Below are 8,091 nucleotides of genomic sequence, written 5' to 3'. Positions count from 1 at the left end.
AGATTGCTCTATGCCCAGATCAAAGCTGAACTCTGACCCCAGCAGCATACCTGACCCCCTCTGGTCATCTCAGGAACACATGCTATTGTCACAGTGGCCCTGGCATGAGAGGTTTCCCTCCACATGACTGGGGGACACGTCTTGTTTCCCTCCACATGACTGGGGGACATGTCTTGTTTCCCATCACAGCAGCCAGCTCAGGCCTCCTCCCCATGCACTGAGCAGGGCTAATCCCTGGGACTGTTGGTTTCACCAACACCTGGGCCCAAAGCCTACCCATGGAGTGTCATCCTGGGCACATTCTCTCACCGTGGGACCCAATGCCCAGAACAACTGCCACAATCTGTTCTTTGACCTGAAGGAATCAGGCACTGCTCCAATTCACACAGTCTCTCTGCACGAAAATCTAAGCAGATGCCACTGGTCAGAATCTCCTAAAAAAGACCTGATGGTTATTTGGTCAGCTGGAAGCCGCTCAGAGGCATCCTCTCTTCTGAATACCAACATGCTCTCAAGATCTGTTGATCAGGCCCCCAAGTGTGTCTGCTGTGAATTCCTTCTCTCCATCCTCCCTTCACGCAAGCCCATACCCACAGCCTCCTTCCTGCCTGGGATTCCCACCCCCAGGCTCATCGTCTCCCACCCCACCCCCAATCCATCACTCTCTGACAACCAGAGCGAACTTTCAAAAGATCAAATACGACCACATCCCTTCCCGCTTACAACTCAGCCATGGCTTCCCATAGCCCCCCAGATAGAGCCCAACCTCCTGACGTGGCATTCCAGGCCCTACGTGATCTGGCCTCACCAGGCTTCACCGATGGAGGAAGAGAATTTATTTCTCCTGTAGACGATTTCCCCCAAATTCTCATGGGCCTCCATTCAAACCCTTCTGTGGGGGAAACGATGGCTTTATTTCTTTAGAGATTGTCATTTCACACAGTGGAGAGTTGGGGGGGGGTTACAATTATATATTGCAAATTGAAGCTGTTATCAATCAAAGCATCCCTGAAAATGTCCAAAAACTTAATGTGACATCTTAGAGCCCCTCTCCCGCTGGCTCCAGTGCACATCCAGAAGGAAGCTGACCTTTTCCACAGCCAAATCATAAATGGCAGAATTGCACGGCGTCGTCCTTCAATTACTGTCACCTGGAAAGGGAAGAATGCTGGAGGCCTCACGCTTAAGTATTTTCAATCACAGATATATTTCAAACACTCTGTCTCCTTGAGAGAGGAGTGCTGGGTTCTAAAAAGCTGGTGTAGCCCTCACTGTGGTTTCTGCGCCACGTGTCGTGACCCAGAAAGTCAGCAACTTAAAAGATGATTTGGGGGTTGATCAGAGCTACACATCTGATCTCCTCCTGTTCCAACAAACTAAAGATTTAATTTTTCTTCCATTTCTATTTCCAGAAGCATCATAGTACAAAGATGCTTCCATTGCCTATCTCCTAAATACAGGTAATTGTAGTCTGATTTTCCTTTTACTAAATCATGTTTTTATTCTGCAGCTTTAAATAAGAAATTGAAAAAAAAAAAACTTTCCTTCTGGTCATATATCTATTCTTCATTCAAAGTCTCCATTCAATAAGAAGACAGAAAGGGTTGAGTCCAATAAGTAGAGAAAAGCTATTCCACACTCTAAGCTGATGCGATGCTATGGTATTTATAGTACAAACATGTTGAATTAGTATCTTTACATGTTACAATATAATTTCTTCCTCTGTCTCCTGTAACCATATTTACAGTGGGGATTTTTTTCCTTCTGCACTAAATTAACAAGGTATATTATTGGATTTTAGTTATTATAAAACATGGGCAATCGATATCATTCTCTCTCTTTTTCACAGAACATCCTGGGTCTGATTTGAGCTGGGAAGTCTGGCCCCATCACAAAGAGAAGAGTTATGAATTCAGTGGGCTTTGCCAGGGAGCTTTGCTTCACTGTGTCTGTTCTCTGCAGACATCCTGTCTGCTTCCAGGTTCAGTGGCGCCAGAACCTTGTGGTCAACAGGATGGTCAGAGCCAAGGGCAGCTGACCCCTGAGCCTCACCAGCTGGTGGTTGGCCTATACACTGGCCCATTACACTTGGACACGTGGCAGAACCTGTCCCCTCCTTGGGATCCCAGTGTCTCTGATTCTCCACCTCCACCCCAGAAAGTGGGGCACAAGTGTAGCTGGATAGAAGGATGTTTTTTAGGTGAAGCAGTCACTGATCCTAAACCAACATTTCAAAAGTAATATGTTGATGTAGCAATTGTCCAGGGTGCAATGAAAAAACTTTATAGGAAACAAGACCATGAACCACAGAGGTGGGTAGAAGGCAGGGTGACCAACTGTCCCGCTTTACCTAAGACTGAGGAATTTCTCAGGACGTGAGGCTCTCAGCTTTAAAACCAGGACAATCCCAGGTGAACCAGGGTGGTTGGTCACTCTAGAAGATGGTAAAGTCTTTCTTATGTGCCCCTCCCTAGTCCCACTCACCCAGATGTTAGAACCAGGCCAAGCCTTTGAGTGGGAGGCCAGGAGAATGCCCAGGGCCTATTGATGGGACACCAGCAACACCCCTGGGAAGATAAGCTTTGGCGGGACACCCACGCTGCCCCAAGAGCGGGTACAGGGTGGAATCACTAGACACACTATGCCAGTAGAGGTTTCGCCATAGCCCGCTCCAAAACTCAACTCAGGAGCCAAACCAGAGTCGGTCTCAGAGACCAGCAAAACAAGGATTTGGAAGACCGGGCTGGTCCTTGTGTCTCTTCTGGGGCTTGGTCCCAACTTGTGGCCCAGGCTGTAACTGGAGGCCACTTTCATCCCCCCGCAACTCTGTGTAGCTCTGGATCCCCCGCACTCTCCGTCTCCCCTGGCCCCGCCCCCCCATTACCAATGAACTACAGCAATGCTCCTCCCGCCTCCCCATCTCCTTCACTCTTCCTCCTCCATCCCCCATCCCAAGAAACAGCAATGCTACCAGTTACTCAACCCAAAACCTTGCAGTCACCTTGACTCTTCTCCTCTCCCACCTCACGTCCACGCTACAAGCAAATCCTGTTGGTCCTACCTTGGTAATGTACCAAGAATCCAACGACATCTAAACACATTCCTGAGAGACTACCCAGCTCTGAGTACAGAAACCAGATGAGACTGCATCTCCGGATGGCACTGCTGCCCCAACCTCGCTGTGTGCCCGGGCAGCATTTCAGCCTCCTAACCAGCCCATTTCAGGGAACCCACAAGTGTTGCGGTGCATGTGACCCACCTAACACAGTGGCAAAGCCAAGAAGGCATCTTGGAAGGGGGTTTACCGCCGCCTCTAATGACCATCAGCCCTCCCACCCTCCCCAAATATAAACCATAATCATTTTTGTCTTTTTTTGAGATAGACGGCTGATATTTTCTCAATCTTATGCGAAGCATGAATGAAAACATTTGGAAAATTATTCTTATTTATCTCAATCATATACTATCTTTTTTTAAGTGTGTCTGTTTTGCAAAGAAAGCCATACGATGAGTCCCAGCACTACCTTCCCACCAGAAGGATGGGAGGCACCACAAACAGCAGTGGACAGGACGCGGTTAAACAGCAAACATTCCCCTACACGTGCACGCACACGCGTGCGCGCACACACACGCATGTTGCTGCCCTAGAAGAGGATGTTCACTGTGATAAACTGGAGGGGACCGCATTGTGGATTCAATGAGAAACTGAAGCAGGACAAAGTCCCTTCAATCACAGCTAAAATCCAGGTCAGGGAAATGCAGACCCAGAACAGAACAGAGGAATGTGTGGCCAAAACAGCGCAGACCACTAAGGTCCAGGAAAGTGAGGAGAGCTCATCCAGGGGTTAAATGGGCGGCAGGGGCTTTGCAGAGGGGAGGGTTTGAGAGGCAGAGGGATGCGCCTGGGGGCTGCCCTGATGACAGCAGAGACGCTGAACCATGGAAACACAACCGATGCAAGCTGTGCCTGGAGCCCGAACTTGAAACCGTCACCGACACACTAAGAATTTCAGTTCAGTTCAGTCCAACGAATATTTATTGGGCATCTACTCCGTGCCAGGCGCTAGGGGCAGCCCACCAAGATACTTGTGAATGTCTCGAGCCTCCAACAGCTCCTGGTGGAGAACACAAGGCAACAGTGCAGTGGGGCTGGGCTCCGATGCACCCAGTACACAGGGGTGCTTCCTGCCTCTCCAGGGCAGTCTGGAGTAGGGCACGGGAAGAGGATTAGCAAACACAGTGGCAGCTGGGTGCCTGAGATGGCCCCGAGGAGCCGCCTTTCTCAGGAAGGGGTTCTTCTAACTTCTTATGGACAATGGCAGACCTCGGGGTCTACGACCTGTAGCTGAATCTGTGGATGAGTATGCTAGCTGTCGAGTAAACTGTTTCCTGGCATGGACTCGGGGCTTCAGTCAGTCTCTGGTAATCCTTTTGTCCACCAGGTCAGTGTCGGGCAGGGTAGGCCCGTCAGACAGCAGCCATCCCGGCTGGGTCTGGGAGTTGGCAGAATGTACCAGAATTTCTAGGAGGGAGGAGATGGGGTTAGAGGTGGCAAATGGTGATGATAATGAGTATCCTCCAAGACCCCTCTCTTCGAAACCCCTGCCCAGGGGCAGGGAGGTCACATCTCCAGCACCCAAGGCCAGAGGAGGAAGTTCTCCTGAGTGTGCTCCTCGGTGGACCAGGAACTAGCGGGGATGGGGAAGCCCGTCCCTTGTGCCCCTTCTGTCCATCCCCACTGCCACCCCCTTGGTCCACAGCCTTGACCCCTCCTTTAGACAGCTGTCTTTGCCTCCTGCCTCTTCTGCAGTCCTCTCCCCATACTCCCAGAGAGATGGAACTGGCCCACTGATCAGATGGGGTCAGTCCTGGCTTAGAAAACTGAGGGGCTCTGCCTTGACTGTCAGAGACACCCCTAGTCCCTCTGCCTGGCCGTCGCCGTCCTCCATGGCTCAACTCTATGACCAGTTCTATTGCCCCTGTGCCCTTGAACGCCTGACCTCTCCCTCCTAAGCCAGACTCCAGCCCCTACCTTCTCAGGATTTCTTGAAGTCACCTCATCTAGGCTCTCCTCTCCCATCTCCACCCCACCCCCCAGATCCTACCCACCCCTCAGAGGCCACCTCCTCTTAGAAGCCTGCCTAGATTCTGTCCCTAGTTGAGCTGGAGTAACCTCCTCCCTCTTGTAGAGGACCTATCACATTTTCCTCTTGTACTGCAGTGGTCTATACACAGGATTTCTCTTTCTCCTTGGATTCCTTGATATTGTTGACACTCCACACCTCATACAGGGACATGGTATATAAATTCTTGTTAATTAAATAAAACTTTTTTTGTAGTTGTTGCTTTGCCTGTGATGCTACTGGTGCAAGCTGAATTCTCTGGGCTTCACCTTCCCTGAGAAGTGACCTGGTCTGAAAGCCATCCTGTTGCATTTTGGGAAAAGGACCCAGGAGTGCGTGACAGCAGCAGGCCGGAGTCCCACAGGGCAGGCTGCCCCTCCCCTTCCAGGCAGCATCCTCTTCCCGTCTCTCCTCCAGGGCCAGAGCCCCGGAGGGAGGTGCATCGTCTTGGATGGAGCCAGAGTTCCCAAACCCAGTGACACACAGTCTACACCCCTCAAGTCCTCCATGGCCAGCTCTGTCCTCAAAGACCTCCTGTTGGCTCCTTGATCGTCCATGTCTCTCTGACCTCTCCCTCTCAGGCCAGGGGTCAGCACTCCTGTGCTGCAGCCCAGATCACATCACGTGGTTTGCCGTTCCGTTGGCAGATGGTTCCACGAGCGAGTCTGGTTTTCTCCATTAGCTCCGTAAGGCCAGGACTGGCCTGTCTCTGGTGTTCGTTACTTCCTCCTGAGTACTTGGGGTTGGGGAGGTGGTGTGTGGCTTAAAAATAGCTTTCCAGCTTTCAGGGACCACATTCGACTTTATTTTTGTTAATTATGGCCAGCTAAGAAGAAAAGGACAGAAGTGTGCGTGCTCCATAGAGGATGCATTTGGGACAAGGCCAAAGATGTCCTTTCCATGGAGCTGTAACAGAGGAGAGTGGGAAACATCTCCCGCAAGCCTGCCAGGCTCCCAAGAGCTGCACCACCCACTCAGGCCCCTGCTCACAGGGAGCGCGTGATTTAGGTTTGATGAAACTACATCCCATTAAATTAACGTTGTTAATTAGAATTTTATTGATTTCATAGTTTGCTGTTCTATAATTTGCCCATTTGTTTTGTTTTTATAGTCATACGAGAGCCATAAGCAGAAGGCTTGTACTCCTGCCTTCATGGTGGTACATATTTAAGTAACATTATGATAGAAATCGCTTGAGTCAACAAAAGTGCGGGAGAGTTCTTTGAAAATATTTTTATTTTAAAAGGGGATCCAGGGGACTTCCCTGGTGGCACAGTGGTTAAGAATCCGCCTGCCAGTGCAGGGGACACGGGTTTGAGCCCTGGCCCGGAAGGATCCCACACGCCACAGAGCAACTAAGCCCACGAGCCGCAACTACTAGAGCCCGCGGGCCTGGAGTCAGTGCTCCGCAGCAATGACCAGCAAGCCGCCGCAATGGGAGGCCCGCGCACCACAGCGAGGAGCGGCTCCTGGTCGCCGCAACTACAGACAGCCCGCGTGCAGCAACGAAGACCCAATGCAGCCAAAAATAAATCAATAAATAAATTTATTTTTAAAAAATAGGGGGATCCAAGCATTGCTTGGGTGTGAGAAATATTTTATTTGACATCTCTAGATTCCTCCCAAGCCCAGGTGATTTCTTCATGGGAAATCTGGGGCGGGGACGGATTCTCTCAGGAGGCAGCTCTGCCCCCACGTACAATTCAGAGATTACAAAGGAGCATGTAGTGGGTTGTAGGGGGCAGAGAATGTTGCTCTCTGAATTGTCCAACCAGAAATATCTGCGCCCCAGTTACAAATCTGAGAGAGAGAAACACTTTGAGGTGATCTTTATGTTCATCACTCTGGGAAAAGAAGAGATGTGAAATATCACAGGACAGACCCCTTCATGCAGAGAAGCCGCCCCTAAATGATTGATCCTGGAGGGTACCTGATGGTAACAGATGCAACCATGCCAAGAGATGGTTTTTTCTTTCTTTTACCCCCAGAAGATATTGAGACACTGTGAATTTATTAAATCTCTTAAGCAAAGCAGCCAGTTCATAAGCAAATACCCCACATCACATTTATTGTGCACTCTGCTAGATTTTTTATATTCTAATTGGCATACAGGGCAGAGTGTAAAGCCGACAGGAAAATCACAGCAAATCATACACACTACTGTAAGCTGCGAGCCTAGAGAGTCAGGTAACCTTGAGCCACAATGCATACCCGATAATCTGTTTCCAACACCTCCCTCTGCAGCCTCATCTCTGGCTTCTCCCAGCTCACATCCTACATCCCAGCCCCAATCTCGAGCTCACTGTGAGGCTTCTGTGCTGCTGCCCTTTCTGCTCAGAACTTTCGCCACCTGCTGTGGACTGGGTGAATTAAGCTTGTCCTCTCACGCCCAGCTGAGAAGTTGCTTCCTCCAGGAAGCCTTCCCTGACCCACGCCAAGACAGGAGTTAATAACACCCCTCCTCCATGCCCCACTGCACCCTGCATGTGCCCCTACTCAGCAGTCAGCACACGACAGTGCCCTGTGGCCTGAATGTCTGTCTCCCCACTAGACTGTGGGCTCCCGGGGGCAGGGCCTCAGGCCCTTCATATCCCCAGGGCCTGGCAAAATGTCAGTACCTGGAGGCGTTCCATTTGGGGTTTTGAATGGGTGGATGGATGAGGTTTCAGAGGAAACCCACTATCACTAGAGAAAGAAAACAACAGGGACTCTATGCTGGCAGCTGTCCCCTTCCCTCCCCACCTCTTCTCCCCGATTCCCAACTGCTGGGTGCTCTCAGCTTCCTGCTGTGGGTTTCGGCTTCTCATTCCCTGAGCAAGTGGGACCTTCAGGCAACGGGCACTAAAGCAGGTTCCCTCTCCCGACCTGTCAGACCCCCGATCACAGGCCCCAGACCCTCCCCGTTGACCTAACGCAAGATCCAGAGCCTCCACCTCTACCCACGGGCTCTCGAGGGATCTGGACGGGG

The sequence above is a fragment of the Leucopleurus acutus genome (genome assembly GCF_964270905.1).
Source record: "Leucopleurus acutus genome assembly, chromosome: 19".
Classification (NCBI taxonomy): Eukaryota; Metazoa; Chordata; class Mammalia; order Artiodactyla; family Delphinidae; genus Leucopleurus; species Leucopleurus acutus.
Note: the sequence above shows the minus strand (reverse complement) of the source record.